Source organism: Papio anubis, chromosome 15 (genome assembly GCF_008728515.1).
Source record: "Papio anubis isolate 15944 chromosome 15, Panubis1.0, whole genome shotgun sequence".
Taxonomy (NCBI): domain Eukaryota; kingdom Metazoa; phylum Chordata; class Mammalia; order Primates; family Cercopithecidae; genus Papio; species Papio anubis.
Window position 1 is genome coordinate 79,615,650 of NC_044990.1, and position 21,203 is coordinate 79,636,852.

The window sequence follows — 21,203 nt, forward strand, 5'->3', positions numbered from 1 at the left end:
TATGTATATTGTTTTATAATTTAAACATTCTATCAGTTTGTTTCCAGGCATATAAATGTACTTGAATCAAAATTGAATTCAGCTGCCAATATAGTTTCGTGTAATTTTAAATATTTTATCATCACCATTTCTCTCCCTCATGACTTACATCACTAATTAGTCTATAAAAATATAGTTTTGATAACTGTATGATAAACCACTATGTATCAAAATTTACTGAGTCATTCTACTATGGTTGGACAGAAAAATTATTTCAAAATTTTCAAAACATTAAATAATGCAACAAAAACATTTTTTGAAGATCAATCTTTGTAGGCATCTCAGGTTACTTAGGAGAGATTTCTATAAATGCAATTACAAGGTCAAAGGATAAGATGCTTGTTAGTGTCATTTTATATAATAAGAAACCAATTCTCAGAAAAGTTACACAAATTTTCACCGTCGCATGCCTGTGTGCACATCACAGTGTCTGTGCTTCCTTGCCAGCAGGGTGCATTGTCGATAACAAAAACCAAATATAGCAAATAAATCTTGCCCATTTGACATTTTCTTACTGAAATGGTAAGTTAAAGTTGTAGTTCACATTTTCCTTTGTTTAAAAAATATTTTTGGTGGTTATTTTTGGCTTGTTTAAAAGTTCAAATTCATTCTTCTTTGTAACTGCTTTTATTCTTTTAGGTTTAGGTGGTCTTTGACTATCCAATATTAAGATTTTATTTCTTTTTGTTCTCTGCATTTTCATTCTTTAAATATCCTTGCTCTAATTAATCAAGAAAATGTTTTGATACATAATAGGAGAGGGCGTTAGTATTCCCAACTTAACTTGTTTAACGAGTCTTTTAATCATTCATTGTGATACTTTGTTAATATTGTTTGAGTGAATATATGGTGACATGGTTTGTATGTGTGTCCTTTCCAAATCCCATGTTGAAATGTGATCTCCAGTGTTGGAGGTGGGGCCTGGTGGGAGATGTTTAGGTCACGGGGCAGATCTCTGACAAATGGCTTGGTGCTGTCTATGATAACAAGTGAGGTCTTGCTCTAAGCTCTAAATTCACGGGAGATCTGGTTGTTTGAAAGAGTTGGCACCTCCTCCTCTCTCTTTTGTTTCTGTTCTCACCATGTGAAACTGCTTGCTCCCCTTTTACCTTCTGCCATGACTGGAAGCTTGCTGAGGCCTCACAAGGAGCAGATGCTGGTGCTACGCTTCCCGTACAGCCTGCAGAATGGTGAGTCAATTAAACCTCTTTGCTTTAGAAACTGCTCAGTCTCAGGTATTTCTTTATAGCAATGCAAGAATGGGCTAACACCTATGTGTTTGCCCATTCATCATCCGTCTGTGGACCATAGGTCATACTCTTCTAATTATTGTAGCTTCATATGTTTTCTTGTTGGTTCTCATCAATTTCTGGTGCTGGTCCTCACTGCTTCTTTTTTATAACATCCATAATTTTCCTTAATGAAGTCGTTTTGAGAATGATATTAGATACATGTGGATATCTATGTGTGTGTGTGTGCACCTCTCTCTCTGTGTATATCCATCCATCTATTTTTCTGCAAGGCTCTTGTCGTAAGGTCTCACACATAAAAAAGCAGTCACATAGCATAACCATCACTATTAATAACATCCAGAAAAATGTCTTTCTGGACTTGATCAGGAAGAATTATGCTTCCCTAGGAACGAGTTTGTACCTCATAATCATTGTAGAACTTGTATAAACATGTTTGTCTATCAAAGTGTATATTTGCTAGAAAAATTAGTCACACTTGTGCCGAGACTCTGGGAAACATGAATGTCCTCATGATGAGCTTTTTAGGTTTGGAGTGCCATTTTTTGTTTCCATCTGAATTTGTATATTTTTAGATTAATTACTTTAAATTTTGATTAAATTTATTTGACCTGGATATAATTAGTGCTGGACACATTATATTCTCTTAGAACAAGGCCAAATATAATAAACATTTCTTTTTACTTATTGTTGAATTGGCAGCAACTCTAAGATGAAGATAATCTTTGTTTAGTAAACAATACAGGAAAGTTCTTCCTCACTCTTCAAGAGAGTGTTGTCTTTCCTTTCATTTGCTGTACCTTTGCATAATCCCACTGGCTTTGCTTCTTTTTACTCAACTTGAAATGACTTGGTTTATCCCAAGAGACAGGGAATGTGACATTTGTCTAGACTGCTAACAGAATTCACTTTTTGGTGGTTTATATTAATATGCATACTTTATTGCTAACTTTGTAGAGTTCTCACAGGAATTTATCAAGTATATTTCTGTCGGATTGAGGCAGGATTTTTATATTTTGCCTGTTGCCTTTTTCTCTGGAATTCTGAAAACTAAAATGACACCGCAAAGAAGCAACAGCAAAAACCACAGCAGCAATACTGCAGAACTCCATCTAAACTAGCTACTAAGGTTCTTTCTGTATCTGGTCCCAGCTGCTCTGCTTTGTCTTTTGTATTGCACAATATAAGATTATAGGATGCAGCCCATTAGCTTCCATTTGCTCAGGGGGTCCCTCTCTCCTTCCCCACCCCCACCTGCACACACATGTGCTCAGCCAGATGCATGCTCACACATGTTCACACATTATGCTTTATCTCATAATGCTTCCTGGAAATTAACATTTCAACATTGATTCCTAGAAAACCTGTTAGAGACAGTCCTCTGCAGAGATAGGCATTTTAGTCTTCTGGCATGCTAAGACTCTGGGTGTTACGTCCAAGAGGTGTACACCCAAGAGAAAGAATGAATACACATATCATTGGTTGAATGGTCTCTGTTTCATTCCATATATGCAATAGTTAATGATAAGCTATTTCAGCTTCTGGAAATAACTTGTCAGTTTGTGTTATTTTTCTGTAATATGATTTTTTTTACCTTTTGCATTTTTCTGGAAAGTTGCAAAAGATTGATTAAAAATAATCTTCTAAACTGGAATTGGGGACTATTTTTAAAGTTTTAAACTTTGTATACAACACAGAAAACTGAGTGCCCACCATTCCATTAATTCTCCAGTCATTTACTCTTGGATGTTGAGCTAATTCTCCAGTCATTTACCCTTGGATATTGGGCTACGTGAGTGCTGCTAGGAATTCAGCATGCCATGCTACGACATGGGCTTTCCGTGCATTTAAGAAGAACAACTGCTACTACTTGTTAAGTGCCTGTTTACATGGCAGGCTCAGTGCTAACTACTTTGCATCGATTACTTCCTTTAACCCTCCTACCAATCCTCTAAGTTATGTATTTTCCTGTTTTATTGATAGGAAATTGTGTGTAGCCATGAGGGACCGACAATAGAGTCTCATTAAAGGTTGTATTTTTTGTAGGCAAGACTACATAAATCATGTGCCTGTTTTGTTGTTCAAAATTCCATCAACGTTCTTTATGCAGTGGAGCTAGAAGGTGTACAAACACAAACAAACGTATGAACTGCCCTGTTTTTGTAGGCAAGACTCAACAAAATATTTAGTAACACAGTCATGTTTTCATCACTGAAAACATACCTGTGGAAGCTCATTCTAATGGAATGAGACAATACTTTTCATTAATGACTTTCACTTATTTTTAAAGTTTGAACAATGGAACAGTCTGATTATTAAAATAATATTAATAAAATTATTAAATAAAGTAATATTATTGTAAAATGGCAATTAAATAGTTGGGAAATTGCAAATAAGATGATTGGTGGAAAACCATCAAAATAAGATGAGGTGCAAAAATAGGTTCTCCCTGAAAGAGTACACTTCTAGGGTTAGGGGTAGAAACAGGATGCTTTATTCAAGGAAAGTCATAATTCTGATCATTGCAGTTCAGCGGACCAGTGACATTAATATACAACAGCAGGAAAAGATGGTCAACTTTATGTGATTCATCCTCTAAAAGGAAGTACACAGGATATTATTTTATCATTTCATCATTATGCCACTGATGAGTCACCACAAAGATAAATTCAAACAGGAGCAAGGAAAAAACCCTAATGTTATAAAGGAAATAAAGAAAGTTAATGCTACAGCTTTTTTTCGGGGGGAGGGGGAGACAATTACAAAAACTATATATATATATATATCTCTTGGGATTACTTTAAAATTAGATGAATTGTTAGTTTCTATTGCAGAGTCACGCTCACGCATGGATAACAATTTGGCCTAAAGCTTCAGACGAGACTCAGTTTTACGAGACTGTAAAAGATTTGACATAGTAATAGCCTCAGAAAAAAAAAAAACAATACCTCCAAAGATGCCTGAAATTTATCAACTGATCATAAATTCTTGTCTTTCATCAATAAAAACGAATTTCATTCAATGAAAATACCTCCTCAAAGAAATAATATTTCTTCCAGTATAACTTTCCTCAAAATAGCTCTTCTGCTATTCTCCAAGAAAAAAAAGAGTAAAAATCTTCAAAGGCTCCCTTGTGTCCCAATTCCAACCACTGAAGACCCTCCATGTCTGGTTTCCCATTGCTACTGCCATCCTTTGGTCATATGTCCCCTCCATGCCTGTGATTCTCCATGTTTCTAATTTACTCATTTGGTTTTTTTTATAAGGAATGCCTTCATCTAATGCCATGACCCAAATCCCTATCTGTTGAAATTATATTCACCCCTAAAGACAAATCTTTATAAAGCTCTGCAGACCTCCTTCTCTGGAAGCAATATTTTCCTCTTATTAAATGAACTGATATTTGGAAGCACTAAGCACAGAGTAAATTCCCAGAATTTTAAAATACTGTCCCAAACGTCTTTGCTATTACTTTAGAACTGAGTACACCTATTGTAGCATATGTCACCTTTGGCTTACTTGAGATCTTTCTTATGTGTTCTACTATGGGATACGTTGTTTCAGTTCTTCCTTGGGTTCTTGACAATGCTATAGTTAAAGAGGGCAGTGACTACATTTTTTTCATGTCTGTATACTTCCTAGCTACATTGCATAAAGAATGTTGATAGAATTATGAATGAAAAATCAACCCCATGCTTTATTTATCTTCATCATAAATAGGTACGAAAGATTTTGTGAAAGATGATTTTCAACGGTGTGGAAGACTGGGGGAGGATAAAGCTGAGGCTATGATATTCAAAGAGGACACAATATCCTCAATGCAAACAAAGGCAAAAGACTGTGAGGCTGCGGATGGTAAAGGCAAACACTGGGACGGCCTGCCCTAGATGGTGCTTATTTTAAAAAGTCTATCCATCTGATAGGAAGAATCAATATTGTGAAAATGGCCATGCTGCCCAAGGTAATTTATAGATTCAATGCCATCACCATCAAGCTACCAATGACTTTCTTTACAGAATTGGAAAAAACTACTTTAAAGTTCATAGGAACCAAAAAAGAGCCTGCGTTGCCAAGACAATCCTAAGCCAAAAGAACAAAGCTGGAGACATCATGCTACCTGACTTCAAACTATACTACAAGGCTACAGTAACCAAAACAGCTTGGTACTGGTACCAAAACAGAGATATAGACCAATGGAACAGAATAGAGCCCTCAGAAATAATACCACACATCTACAACCATCTTTTTTTTTTTTTTGAGATGGAGTCTCACTCTGTCCCCCAGGCTGGAGTGCAGTGGCGCAATCTCGGCTCACCGCAAGCTCTGCCTCCTGGGTTCATGCCATTCTCCTGCCTCAGCCTCCCGAGTAGCTGGGACTACAGGTGCCCGCCACCGCGCCCGGCTAATTTTTTGTATTTTTAGTAGAGACGGGGTTTCATCGTGGTCTCCATCTCCTGACCTTGTGATCCGCCCGCCTTGGCCTCCCAAAGTGCTGGGATTACAGGCATGAGCCACCGCACCTGGCCAACCATCTGATCTTTGACAAACCTGAGAGAAACAAGAAATGGGGAAAGGATTGCCTATTTAATAAACGGTGCTGGGAAAATTGGCTAGCTATATGTAGAAAGCTGAAACTGGATCCCTTCGTTATACCTTATACAAAAATTAATTCAAGATGGATTAAAGACTTAAATGTTAGACCTAAAACCATAAAAGCCCTAGAAGAAACCCTAGGCAATACCATTCAGGACACAGGCATGGGCAAGGACTTCGTGTCTGAAACACCAAAAGCAATGGCAACAAAAGCCAAAATTGACAAATGGGATCTAATTAAACTAAAGAGCTTCTGCACAGCAAAAGAAACTACCAGCAGAGTGAACAGGCAACCTATAGAATGGGAGAAAATTTTTACAATCTACCCATCTGACAAAGGGCTAATATCCAGAATCTACAAAGAACTTAAACAAATTTACAAGAAAAACAAACAAACAACCCCATCAAAAAGTGGGCAAAGGATATGAACAGACACTTCCCAAAAGAAGACATTTATGCAACCAACAGACACATGAAAAAATGCTCATCATCACTGGCCATCAGAGAAATGCAAATCAAAACCACAATGAGATACCATCTCACACCAGTTAGAATGGGAATCATTAAAAAGTCAGGAAACAACAGGTGCTGGAGAGGATGTGGAGAAATAGGAACACTTTTACACCATCGGTGGGACTGTAAACTAGTTCAACCATTGTGGAAGACAGTGTAGTCATTCCTCAAGGATCTAGAACTAGAAATACCATTTGACCCAGCCATCCCATTACTGGATATATACCCAAAGGATTATAAATCATGCTGCTATAAAGACACATGCACACGTATGTTTGTTGCAGCACTATTCACTATAGTAAAGACTTGGAACCAACCCAAATGTCCATCAATGATAGACTGGATTAAGAAAATATGGCACATATACACCATGGAATACTATGTAGCCATAAAAAGGATGAGTTCATGTCCTTTGTAGGGACATGGATGAAGCTGGAAACCATCCTTCTGAGCAAACTATCGCAACGACAGAAAACCAAACAATGCATGTTCTCACTCATAGGTGGGAATTGAACAATGAGAACACTTGGACACAGGGTGGGGAACATCACACACCAGGGCCTGTTGTGGGGTGGGAGGGATAGCATTAGGAGATATACCTAATGTACATGATGAGTTAATAGGTGCAGCACACCAACATGGCACAGGTATACATATGTAACAAACCTGCACGTTGTGCACATGTACCCTAGAACTTTAAGTATAATTAAAACAAAAAAAGTCTTTCCATCTGAGAGTCCAATGGGGTACTTTTTTTTTCTTCTTCTCAAAAATTTATTAGTGAACCTCAGTTTCTCATCCTGTATGGAAAAAACAATTCAAAAACCCCAGGAAATTCTGGATAAAATACAAAAAGTATCATTTTAAAGGTTAATAGTCTAAGAAAATAATTAAAAACTCCAGGGACCAAAAGTTAAGAAGCAGCTTGAATCAAGAAAAGTCAATTGAGAATTTCTGATCTCTGCTAGACTTTGGTTTTTAATGTGTCAGACATAAGGTGCAAAGTCATGAACCCTTGAAAGGAGGAGACTGCTGAGATACTTGAGCAAAGCTATATAGTTAACAATGACAAAAGGGGATGACAAGGGAGCCTGTGCTTCTTGACTTGGGCACTCACATATGGAACCACGTTATGACACAGCTGGCATATGATGCAGAACTATGAGGCATGAATAGATTGGTCAATAAATAGTACTGTGGCAACTGTTTATCCAAATTGAAAGAAAATAAAATTGTTCCCTCTCTCACAGCAGCCACAAAAATCAATTCAGGCTAAATGAAGAGCTCAATGTTTCAAGCAAAACAAAGCCTGACCAGACCAAGTGTTCCTGAGTGGTGAAGTAGAGAATACTCTTATACTGCTGATAGTTCAGGATAAATTGGTAAGAGTACTTTGGAATGCAAGTTTATCAATACCTATGAGAATTGAGGATATGTTCATTCTAAGACCCAGCAGCTCTATTCCCAGCTACATACCCCAAAAAGAATTATTTCACATGTGCACAAATCAATGTGTAAAAATGTTCAGAGCAGTACTGTTTGGATTTGCAAAATTTAGAAACAAACATCCAACACCCGGATGCATTAGTTTTCTGTTGATGTGTAACAAATTACCAAAAACGTAGCAGCTTAACACTCATTTGTTATTTCACAGTTTTTGGAGGTCAGAATGCCGGCATGGTGTAATATAACCCTGCTCTCAGCTCAGAGTCTCAAAAAGTGGAAATCAAGATGCTAGCTGGGCTTTGGTCTCATCTGGAGCTTGTGGTCTTCTTCTAACTTCATTTGGGTTATTATCAGAGGGTTGTTCCTTAGGGTTGCAGGACTGAGAGTCCTGCTTTCTTGATGGCTGTTGGCCAGGGTCTTGGCCACATAGCACTTTGCAACGTGGAGGCTTACTTCTTATTTATTTATTTATTTATTTATTTATTTATTATGATACTTTAAGTTCTAGGGTACATGTGCACAATATGCAGGTTTGCTATATTTGTATAAATGCGCCATGTTGGTGTGCCACACCCATTAACTCATCATTTACATTAGGTATATCTCCTAATGCAAGCCAACAGAAGACCCTATTAAGCCAACAGAAGACCTTGACTCTATTAAAAATGTCATACACTCTAACGGCATCTGACAAATAATTAAAAAAATTAAGGAGGAAGTTGTTTCTTCAAACTTCTTGGTAATTCCTTTAATACAACTAACTGCATGACTAGTCATTTTGGTGGTAAGGGGAAGGGAAAGTTAACTTGTCATTATGTGTTTTACAGCATTTCTTGCTTCTATTGTGCAGTAACTCTTTCGGACATATTTTATAAGTGAAAATTCAATAGAGCAAGTAATTAACATTTAGAGAATGCAAATTAGGAAAACCTATATCAAATACATACTAACATTTAAGTTCTTTGTGTTATAGAGGGTAATATATTACTTAGAAATAAAAACTATCCCCATTTGTACAACTGCAAACCATATGAGGCCTGTTTATTATTTTAGTGGGAAATCAGAAGGAATAAAGACACAGAGCTGGTTAAAGATGGACAGTGAATGTTTACTGCATTTATTTCAGTAATTTAGAGGCAATTGCTTTCTATAATAAATGGAGAGAAAAACTGAGTAAAACCTTACTGAAGCTGCTTATAAGCTTTTGTTAGGCGATTATGGAAAAACATGCAATTTGTCTTTGTTACAGAAAGGCTGTGGTTGTTCTTTCTTATGCCAATCTGTCTTAGGACCTGTACAGGCTGTTCCAGAATGAATAGTTCATGTAAATCGTACTCATACAATATATTCATCCCAACAAAACAGGAACTGTTGCATATTGCCTTACATCAGGATTTCATCTTACTTGTTATTTCTATTTAGCAGTGTAGCTGTTTGGTCCAAATTAGAACAGAAAGTTATTGGCTTGAGATGACAAAGTTGTTTTATTAAATTCTATCAACATAGCATTCTTTGTTTTTCCATTAAGTAGAATTCGAGCATCACTTCTCCATCTCTTGGGCTTGTATATGGATGCAGTCCTGGCTGTTTTCCTTTCTGACTCTACTTACTGATGCTTACAGATCCACTGCACAGTGTTAAGTGCTCTTGGAGGTGTAAGGAATGCACATGTTCTCAACCTCAAGACACCTGTAGACTAGTGAAGGCAATAAGACCCGTGCGTAATGTCAATGGTATGTGACAGAAACTGACCAGTACCATAAAAACAGGAAGAACAGGAATCCACAACTGATCTACTCTGTGTCCGGCCCTATGCTAGCTGCTTTGCAGGTACCTATTTGGGCATCTTGGGAAGGATCTGGGGTCCAGATGTTTCTGGCGAAAGGAGTTAAACAGCAGCTTTCTACCACATGTCTATTTACAAACCCTGTTTGCATGGGGAATGTGGGAGCAGCTTTGGAGACAGAGCTGAGAGAAATCTTGTGCAGGTATTGGGTCTAACCCAAGTGGTTGTCTTCATAACATCAATTTCTTCCCATGTGATTAATCGAAGCTAGTTATTTTAATTCTAGGAATAACCCTGTTACTCAATCCTTCCAATGAGAGATGACAGCAAGTTTGCTAGAAGGAAAGGGATGATAGGAAAGGTTTTCCTGGTCCTAAGGAGGAGGCCTGGGAACAGAGGATCCACATATTCCTCTAGATGTTATCAGGAAGCCTGGAAATGTCACATCCATTTTGCTAACATAGGAAGACAACCCATGGAGAAGGTCACTGTATGAGTTTGCTAGGGCTGCTGTAACAAAGCTCCACAAACCTGGTGGCTTAAAACAACAGAAGTGTATTGTCTCACAGCTATGGAGACTAGAAGTCTAAAATTAAGGTGTTGGCAGGGCAGGGCTGTACTCTCTCTTATAGCTCTAGGGAAACAATCTTCCCTTGTATCTTATGGCTTTTGGTGTTTGCCAGAATTCTTTGATGTTCCTTGGCTTGTAGATGCCATTCCAGTCCCATGGCCATATCTCTGTGTTATACAGTTTAGATCTGTGTCCCCAACCAAATCTCATGTTCAATTGTGATCCTCAGTGTTGGAGGTGGGGCCTGGTGGGCGTGATTACATTATAGGGGTGGTTTCTCAGGAATGGTTGAGCACCATCTTCTCAGTGCTGTTCTCATGGCAGTGAGTGAGTCATTGTGAAATCAGGTTATTTAAAAGTGTGTAGCACCTCCTCCCTCTTTCTTTTCCTCCTGCCCTGGCCATATAAGACTTGCCTGCTTCCCCTTTGCCTTCTTCCATGACTGTAAGTTTCCTGTGTCTTCCCCAGGAGCCAAGCAGATGCTGCCATGCTTCCTATACAACCTGCAGAACCGTGAGCAATTAAACCGCTCTTCTTTGTAATTACCCAGTCTCAGGTATTTCTTCATAGCAATGTGAGAACAGGCTAATACACTGTGTGTCTTTACATCATCTTCCTCTTATGTATGTTTGTCTCTGTCCTTTCCCTTTTCATAAAAGCATCAGTCATATTGGATTAGGGTCCACCCTGATTACTTTGTTTTAACTTGATTACCTCTATCTCAAATAAAGTTATATTTTGAGGTTCTGGGAGTTGTGATTTCAACATACATTTTTGGGGGAACACTGACAATTCCAACAACAATAAAGAGAATTTCAATGAAAGATCCAGTCCTACTTCCTGAAAGCTACCTAATCTCTTCAATTTTATGGAATAAATTTCCTTAAAGTCAGCTGGAATCAAGTTTTCTGTTACTTGCAGCCAAAGTGTTTGCAATAGAATTATGCAGACATTTCTCATTGGATAGGGTAAGGGGAATGATCGGGGGTAATGAGGATCCTGGAGGAATGAACAATACTGGGAAAAGGAATCTGGCATGCTGAGCCTCACCCAGTATGTAAGGATGACAGATGTTCGTGTTGGTTCAGCTTTGTTACTCATTCTCCACTCAAACACCTCTTCACAAGCTGTCACTTGAAACACCCTTTCACCTGTCTCATGTGTGGGATCTTCTTAGACAAATGGTATTTCTGCCGTGGCACAGAGAATATCAGGTGCTGGTTTTGGATCCTGATATGATCATTCCTAACACTCACAGGTTATTCCCCAAAATGTTAACACCTCTATACCTTTCTTGATTTCCTGAAGTCCTCTGGGAAGTTTGTGATGAACTATTCCAGAGGCCTTTCCTTCCAGGTACAGACTGACAAAATATTTATATTCTTGGCACTCAATAAATATTTCCTAACTGAACACTTTCTAGTGTGTTTGCTTGGCTACAAGTGACCTAATGGCTAATAGTTGGAGCAATAGACAACTTCAAATCCAGCTGTCCAGCTGTGTAGCTTTGTGTGGGTTATGCAAGCTCTCCAAGCTTCAGTCTTACCATCTGTAAGTAGGGCTCTTAGTTATCATGCCTGATAGACATTATTACCATTTAAAAAATGAATGAAGCTCAGACAAATTAAGTGTCACCTAAGACTACACACCTGGTAAATAGTGCTGAAGCAGATTCAGGGTGAGTGCCCTCCCCAAGCCTCCCAAGTGCTTCCACACTTTATTTTCCCACACCATTCTGCAGCCCTATAAATGTTGCTGGTAGGCAGCCTCCAAGATGGACTGGACCCAAGTCAAGATAACATAGACAATTGCTGATTTTTAAAGTCTCTTTTTCACTTTGTGATACATCATGTGATTTTTCTTGCAGAAAATTTGTTCTGGTCATGTCCTGTGCCTTAGGCTAATACTGTAATTAACCAACCTATCTTAAGCACTCAACCACTGGATAATGTCTAGAGAAGGGAGGGAAAGAGACCCAGGGATGAGTGTCTGAAGACAAATCTAGCCTTGAGGAAAATGTGTTTTTAATCATCTTTCCTGAGTGATTTTCTATCAGGCAAGTACTACCAATTGGTGGTGCTTTATTTGATTAGGGATGATAATGACCCCTTTTATAGTTGTAATATTTTTTAACATTTCCTTGTAAAATTTTATTATTCTTCATGGATTTCACCTTTAATAACTTTTATGTGAAAGGAAAAATATACTCCTTCTAGTCACTTCACACATGCAGGCTGTCACCGTTGTCAGCTGCGGAATAACTGATTGGGGGGCCTGGGAGCTGCTGAGCTGCTTTCATTAAGATGGTCAAAATAACCAGGCAAAATGGCGCAATTGAGTAATTGGAGATCCGAAAATGTAATACTACTTGATTACTATTATAGCTGGAAAATAGAGCAAATATCGAGGGGCTAAGTCAGGAACAGATCTAAAAAGTAGCCTTGTCATTTATACAGATAATATTATCAATTTCAAATATATTACATAGGGTATAATCTAGTCTTTTAAGGAATACTTTCTAAGCCCAGATGTGTCATCTTTGTATATTATTTAATACACAAAATGCAGAAGGAAAAAAAAACACATTTCTGCTTACATCTTGGATGTGAAAAATAAAAGTGTAAAGAATGATTTGCCCAGTATCACATAGCTAAAAAGCAACGGGGCATTGATGCACAATCGGACTTGTAGGGACAGAAGTACAGACTCTTAAATGCATTTTTTTTTTTAAACAGAGGCCCACAGCCCTTATTCACAACTCCAAAATTTAAAAATTTCTGAGAATACTTGAAGGTCCTTTTTTTCCTTAAATTATAGTACATTTAGTAGCAAAATCTACCGCAACCTCTGACTCCCTGGTTCAAGTGATTCTCCTGTCTCAGCCTACTGAGTAGCTGGGATTACAGGCACATGCCACCACACCCAGCAAATTTTTGTGTTTTTAGTAGAGACAGGGCTCCACCATGTTGGTCAGGATGGTCTCGATCTCCTGACCTCATGATCCACCCACCTCAGCCTCTCAAAGTGCTGGGATTACAGGCGTGAGCCACTGCGCCTGGCCAAATACACCTTTTTTACTATTCCTCTACATCCCTCCTCTCAAAACATTTATGCTTTCACTTGGACCAACCCTGACACAGGCTACTCCCAACAACTCATCTGGACTGTCCTCCACCAGGAGTTTAGAGACAGCCCTCACTATTTCAGTCACTTCAATTAGACATCTCCCAACTATCTCTACAACCCAGGATTTTGCTGCAGTATGTGGACAATTTACACCTTTGCAGCCCCTTTCTTGACCATTGTATTCAACACATCACCAATATTTTAAATGTTTTGGCTGAATGCGGGTAGCGGGTGTCCAAAAGGAAGGCCCAATTGACATCTCCGAAAGTTTCATACCTAGGACTGATCATAACTCCAAATACCCGAGAAATGCTGCTGGCACGAAAGCAAGGCATTCAACAAATCCCATTTCCTAAAACAAAAAGGGACTTACCTTCCTTCCTTGGATTAGTGTAATATTTTCGATTATGGGAAGCAAATATTGCCATTATTGCTAAACCCCTTTATGAACACACAAAAGGAAATCTTGACCAACCACTCACTTCCACTCCAGACCTTTATCATGCTTTTTCTCATCTAAAACTGTGCCTTATTACAGGCCCACGCTTTAGACATTCCAAACCTCCTAAGACCTTTTCATCTTTGCTTACACAGTTCTCATAATGAGGCCCTTGGACTATTAGCCCAACCTGTGGGAGACTCCTTCCAACCAATGGTATATTTTTCCAAAAAACCAGACCTCATTTATAAAAGCTGGTCCCTTTTCTGAAAAATTTTGGCCACAGCCTCTCTAATTATCCCCGAGACACAAAAACTCATGTTCTACAAACCCCTTCAGGTATTTTCTTCTCACAGTCTACAAGATATGGTCAGCCATAAGGCACTCACCCCCATCTCATCCTCTCATATGCAAGCCCTACATTTAACCCTCCTTCAACCCGCTCTCTCTCTTCACAGATGCTCCCTGCCTATTCCTGCCACTCTTTTACCTTCAATACCAGTTTTAGACCCCGACTAACACTCATGCTCTGATCTAATTGAAAGTTCTTAACCATGTTTCACCATCTTACTTTTGCTCACATAAAGGGAGCCCCAGATTGGTTTATAAATGGCAGTGCATCAAAAAACCCTCCTCTCCAAGCATGATATGCCATTATTGAGGGATATCATTATGATACCCACTCTCTCCCATCTAGAGAAGTCATAGAGGCTGCCCCCTTGCCTTTGGGCACATCTGCCCAACAAGCAGAATTAGTTGCCCTAATAAGAGCACTAACCCTGGCAAAAAACATACAAGTTAATATGTACACCAATTCTAAATACGCTTATAACGTCATCCATTCCAATGCCCAAATTTGGAGAGAGTGGGGCTATATCACAGCTAAGTCTATCATTAATGGAAAACTCATCCATCATCTATTAAAGGCATCTCTACTTCCAGAAAAGGTTGCAGTTATTCATTGCAAAGGACATCAATCAGACAAAAGCCACATTTCTTTAGGAAACTATGAGGCTGACTATTGGGCAAAACATGCCTCAACCAATCACCCAATTCCCCGATGCTTATTGTCCCTCATACAACATATCCCCTCCCTTTATCCAAAACAGCAAACACAACAACTAATCATGGCAGGGGCACATAAAAACAAATTAGTTGGTTTTTTTTTGTTTCACAAAACTGGTTCACATAAAACAAATTAGTCCTACCTGACCCTGAAAAAAACAACTCTTCTATGGGACATTCACAACCTCTTCCACGCTAGCCATTCCCCTCTACAACATTTCTTAAGATCCCATATACACATAACCCCAGATAAAAAGGAACAGTTAAAAGCCATTTGCCATCAATGCTCTATTTGCCAGAAAGCTTCACCCCATTCCAACGCTAGACACTCTTCTTTCCCAACCCATCAAGCCAGGGGACACCTTCCAGTACAGGATTGGCAAATTGATTTTACCCATATACCCCCCAGTAAAAAGGGTTTGATTTCTTTTAGTTCTGCTTGACACCTTTTTGGGATGGGTTGAGGCTTTTCCCACAACCAACAAACGAACTTCTAAATGTCACCTCCAAATTAATAACAGAAATCATCCCCAGGTCTCGGGTGCCTCTTTCTTTTCAATCTCATAACAGCCCTGAATTCATTTCTCACATTAATCAAACACTTGCACAAGCCCTACAAATTACCTGGAAGTTACACATTCCCTATCGACCTCAATCTTCAGGAAAGGTTGAAAAAATGAATGGCATTCTAAAAAATCACCCTCACCAGGTACTCACTCCAGACATGTAAAGACTGGGTTACACTTTTGCCTTTAGCCCTTCTAAAAATTCAGGTGCTCTCACGTAAATCTTTAATGCTCATCCCCTTTGAACTCATGTATGGGAGACCACTCGCCCCTTCTGCTCCACCTCAGGGTCAAGTCCCATCTCTACTAACTCCTTTCGTTTCCCCTCTTGTACATACCATCTGCCATTTTATTTGGGAATATGCTGATGAATACCTGCCACAACCTGTCGCCGACTCCTCCATTCCCTTCCTACAGCCAGGAGACTGGGTTCTGGTAAAAGATCCCAGTCCTACCCTCCATTCCCTCCTCACACCTAAATGGAAGGGACCTTGCCAGATCATCCTTAATACACCCACGGCAGCAAAACTCCAGGGACTCCCCAACTGGTTTCATTATACTTCTCTCAAGATAACAGACTTCCCTTCACCACCTACCCCAACAACCACATCTAAAATCCCTTCAGGCTTCTCTTGTGTCTCCACAGGACCCACTTCCCTTCGCCTCACCTGAATCCTGGAGGCAAAGGAAGAGAAATCCACATAAGCCACTTATGTCTCTTTCTCTCCCAAACTTTCATTGCTTCCTAACCAACCTTGTTACAGACCTTCGGTGGTACCCTTATGAAGCTCCCATTATACATCCTAACCAGTTTCTGACTGTTCTATGGCAACTATGGCTTCAAGGAACTTTCCAGGACTTTACTCCTACCCAAATAACTTTTTTCTCTTTTTGCCTGTTTCTTTCAATATAAATTCCCTAATCCTATCAACCTCACCAATAAAACCACTCCTCACTGCTCTCAAACTAGAATGCTCTGTAAACATTACACAATCCCTCTTGCTGCAAGCTAACTCTTCCTTTGCTCCCGAGTGCTGGATATGCTTATCACTGTCTTCCTCAGCTTACACAGCCCTTCCTACACCCTTCATGACCTTTTAACAGGAAATACAACCCTAACTTATAAACTCCAAAAAGGAGTTTCGTTTTTTGAAAGAGCTGACATCCTGTTTTGAGATTATCTCACTTCCAGGGCCAATCAGGCCAACAAAGTATTTCAAACCTATTATAACACTCTACAATGCCTTAAGCCCCAAGACCCTCCCATTGAAGGACCCATAACTAAACACACACCCCCCCCCCCACCTCTTTTACAACAAGCCTCACTTTGCTTTTCAGCCTTGGAGGGAAATTTCCCTGTAGGGTCCTTAACATCTAACCAATGCAACCACACTATCATTGTTAAACACCCCTCTGACAATCAAAGTAACCACATTGACTACCAAGTATCAACGGAAACAAATGGAGCATTTCTGCAACCAGCTTGTTTACAGCCTCTCCCTCAACCAATGCCCCCTGCCTAACCTGTGCTGCCCCTTAGTGCCCAACTTTTTCCATGGCTCAATATCAATGGTGCAACATCCGATTTCATTAAATGTGTAAAAAAATAACTCTTCCTGTATCTCTACTATAGTGGGTGTCTCCCTGGCCTCCTCTTTGTCCACCTGGAGTGAAAAATCGCAGGAAAGAAAAAACACCCCATCTTTAATATGCTTATTTTCTTTCCCTATCTCTGCCTGTATTTATGACAAAGGCTTGTTCTTTTTGTGTGGTACCAACACATATCTTTGTCTCCCCACGTAATGGACCGGAACATGTACCCTAGTTTATCTTTCTCCCTCCATTAGACTAGTTCCTCCTAATCAATCTTTACCTGTTCCATTCATTCAATATGTTAGAAAAAGGAGGAACATCCAAGTCATTCCTTTAATGGCCGCCTTATGTATAACCTCTGGGCTTGGATTGGGAGCAGGCAGATGGGCCAACTCCTTAACATACTTTAGGATTTTTTAGAAGATATAGCCCAAAGCCTTGTAAGAGTCCAAGACCAACTAGACTCCTTGGCTGCAGTAGTCCTCCAAAGACAGGGATTAGATCTTATAATGGCTGAAAAAGGGGGCCTCTGCCTCTCATTGGGTGAGGAATGTTGCTTTCTATCTCAACCAATCGGGCCTAGTAAGAGATACTGCTGAAAAACTTAAAGGGCTAAAAGCGAAAGGAATACCAAAACCACCACATACATTCTTGGTTTAGAAACAAAATCCTAACAGGGACCATCCCATTCTTGGGCCCTCTCCTAATCATATGCCTAGGACTAATGTGCTTACGGATAATTCACCTTTTTCAGAGATTTTTTTTTTTTTTTTAACTGACAGGATCATGGCCATCTCACAATTACCCAAAAGCATCTACAGATGGCATTACTCCTACAATCAACCCAAAACCAAACAACCTCTGACCCCCGCTCAGCAGGAAGTAGCCAGAAAGAACACACCACCCCTCTTCCTTTTTATAACTGCAGGGACTGGATTGAGAGAGCAGGAGATCGTCATCTTGGAGAAACACCACCATTTTAAGTTCCCCTTGATTAAAAAACCACCCAAATCAAGCCCCCAAACATCAGCCTAATGTCGGCATCACCGGAAACATTCTAATCCTAAGATAAACCCCCTCCAACCAGAAACACGACAATCCCGAGATAGCCTCCCCTCCAACCAGACATCCCAAACCCACAATAAACTTTCCCTCACATAAAAACATTCTGAACCTGCAATAAGCTCCCCACTTCCTACACCCTTAAATACCCTTAGTCTGTAAGACAGAATGCTTCTGAGCAAAATTGGCCAGAAGCCCCTCTCAAGTTTATTCTCCAAAATAAACCCGTCTTTGACTGTTGAGCTGCTTTTCGTTTTTCTTACCTCCTTAACTCTTACAATAACCATCCCATGTTCCCATGGAAAAGCTGGCCAGCTGCTCCTTTTATTTACCCAGTGAAGGGGCAGACCCAGAGAAGGTGGGCCTAATGATGTGGTTATCATCCTGGCTTGCCTCCCTCCAACCTCCTCTCCAGGAGTCCTGCTCTTGGCCAAAATCCTATGTGTGATCCATTCAGACCTGATTACAGGCAATGGCAAGGCCTTGCCTAGGAGACCTCCCAGGGGACCACGGCCATCCCCACCCTAGACATGGTGCACGACCAGGGCACTGCCATTTCTGGAGGGACTTGCAACTTATGAGTCAGCTCTGTCCTGCCAGGCCAGCTGGGCTCATGGCCATAGCTGCAGTCCCAGACCAGGTGCCTCCATGCAGAGGCCTCCTGATCAGAGCCCAGCTGAGGCATATTCCTCCATGCTAGCTCCGTTCCTTTCTACTCCTATCCCTTCCTTATGCTTCCCCTCCCTGGGTACAGGAATGGCTGGAACTTTTTGTTCAGGACTGCTTAGCAAGGAAAAGAGCCCTCCCTCCCCTCTGCCTGCTGACCCACCTGACCTTTAACCAACACCTCTGGATGCTGGAGAGCTGGAGAGTGGTGCCTACCTTTGCCTCCTGCTTGTACTGTTGCAGTGAGGGAACGAAGGCTTGATTGTAACTTTCAGCTTGGCTTGCTGTCCTGAGGATCACCTCGACACCTGTCAGCTCAACACCTGTCTAAGGCTGATCTTTATCCTCATGCTGTGGGTACTGCCTTCTCCCACCTCTGCAGGAACCTTTGCCATCATCCTCATCTCACTCATCTCCAACCTCACTATCTACTCGCCCTCATCAGCATTTAAACATTGTATGTAAGTGCACCTGAAAGCAATAATGCAAGCATACCCTGAGAATGACCCTTCTTGCCAGACACACCTGAATGTGTGTTCGGAGCTAGAGAATCTGGGAGTGGCCAACCCAGAGATTGGTTCCTTTTCTATGAGGAACATCTGAGTCCCCATCTCCTCCCGTGAAACACTGGCTGTACAGGGAATTGAGGCCCCGAGTCTGGGGTGAATTAAGATTTCCACGTGGAGGTTGCTGGAAGAGTGTGCTAAGTAAAAATGCTATGTAAATTGCATGCATTTTGCAAGCAGGTCCGGTTCTCCTGAACAGCTGGCAGCCATTGGACTCCCGCCCTGTATGCAAACCCTCCATAAAACCCCATGTCTTTTCTCCCGGCTCTGGGTCTCTTCTTCAGCCTCTTGAACCTGGTGCCTTCCCTATTAGAGCTGATAGGAGTTTGGCATGACAAATACGACTACACTTTCAACCGACTTCAGAGTTCCTTGGCCTTCTGTCCTCCTCTTACCATTGATGGTTCTTGCTCTCTAAGTTCTGGAACAAGGATTTGCTCACCACAGACATTTAGTACATGCTGTCACTGTGACAGGAATCTGTTCCCTTGCAGCAATTAGAGCCACCTGTTCCCACAAGCCTTTCTGGACTTTCCCATACCTGGGAATCGGCCTTGCCTCTGGGTGCCCAGAGCATCTGGTGTCGCCTTCATCAAGGCCTGTGGTGCCCTGTGCTTACCTACTGCTTCCTCCCCTCAACTGAGAATTTCTTGAGGACTTATGTCCCCAAGATCACCTAAATGATCAGACTCTTTAAAGGCACTTGACAAATCCTTGGCGGCACATGAATGAAGAATCTGCATTATAAAAGGATGAATTCCAACACTGGTAGCTCAAATAATAAATTTAGCACAAGATTAAAAAAAAAATCCCTAAAATAAAGCTAAGCTGTCCATTAAAAGTATAGACCCTTTTGCTGTCAAAGCTGAACTTTTAAAAATATATGCTATTTTTACCCCAATATTATTCTTCCATATGATATGGTTTGACTGTATCGCCACCCAAATGCCATCTTGAATTGTGGCTCCCATAATTCCCAGGTGTTGTGGGAGGGACCAGGTGTGAGATAATTGAATCATGGGGAAGTTTCCCCCATCCTGATCTCGTGGTAGTGAATAAACCTCACAAGATCTGATGGTTTTGTGAGAGGTTTCCCCTTTAGCTTGGCTCTTATTCCCTCTTGCCTGCCACCATGTAAGATGTGCCTTTCACCTTCCACCATGATTGTGAGGCCTTTCCAGCCATGTGGAACTGTGAGTCCATTAAACCTCTTTTTCTTTATAAATTATGCAGTTTAGTCGAGCATGTCTTTATCAGTGGTCTAAGAATGGACTAATACACCATATAATAGGCCTTACTATTTCAACTTAGGGTAAAAATATATACATTCTTTGTCTGGTCATTGTATTTTTTTACGTTTCTAAGTCCACATGGAGTTAAATTTCAAGGTCCTTCTGTATCTCCTACATGAGTTTTGTTAATGGATCCCTTAATTTCTAACCTCCTTTTTAGCCTAAGTGAATTCTAATGAGAAAGTTGAGAGACATTTAAATTCTGAAGAGCCTATGAATTTTATTTTATTGAAAACGAAAAGCTTCCTTTTAGATTCTAACATAATATGTAAACCATAAAACATTAAAAATATGTCAACTCTTTTGAACACAAAAATGCAAGATTTATTTTAAAATTCTGCTGTATTTTAATTTATAGGTGCTAAGAACCCTAGCATTCAGGTTTCAGCATCTAACTCTATTAGATTATTTCCAGAATATTAGAATTGATATATAATCTGACAATGCTGAAAATGGTCTCAAACACCTACACGCTGCAGAAGAGACCATTTTAAATATTAAAATCTAATTATCCCAAGTTATCAAAAATAGGACAATACTTCTGAACCACTGCTAAAGTGAAATTACTTTGATGTTAATCATTATTACTAAAATAAGAACAATGAATTTAACGTACTGCATTTTAAAAAT

The 21,203-nt window shown here is 40.1% G+C and overlaps 1 protein-coding gene across 6 annotated transcripts in view; it reads right to left on the reverse strand.

Annotated features, from left to right (window-relative positions):
* The window catches only part of NALCN (sodium leak channel, non-selective), a 342,682-nt gene that overhangs the window by 142,961 nt on the left and 178,518 nt on the right, over positions 1-21,203 (reverse strand). The gene's annotated exons all lie outside the window — the stretch shown is intronic.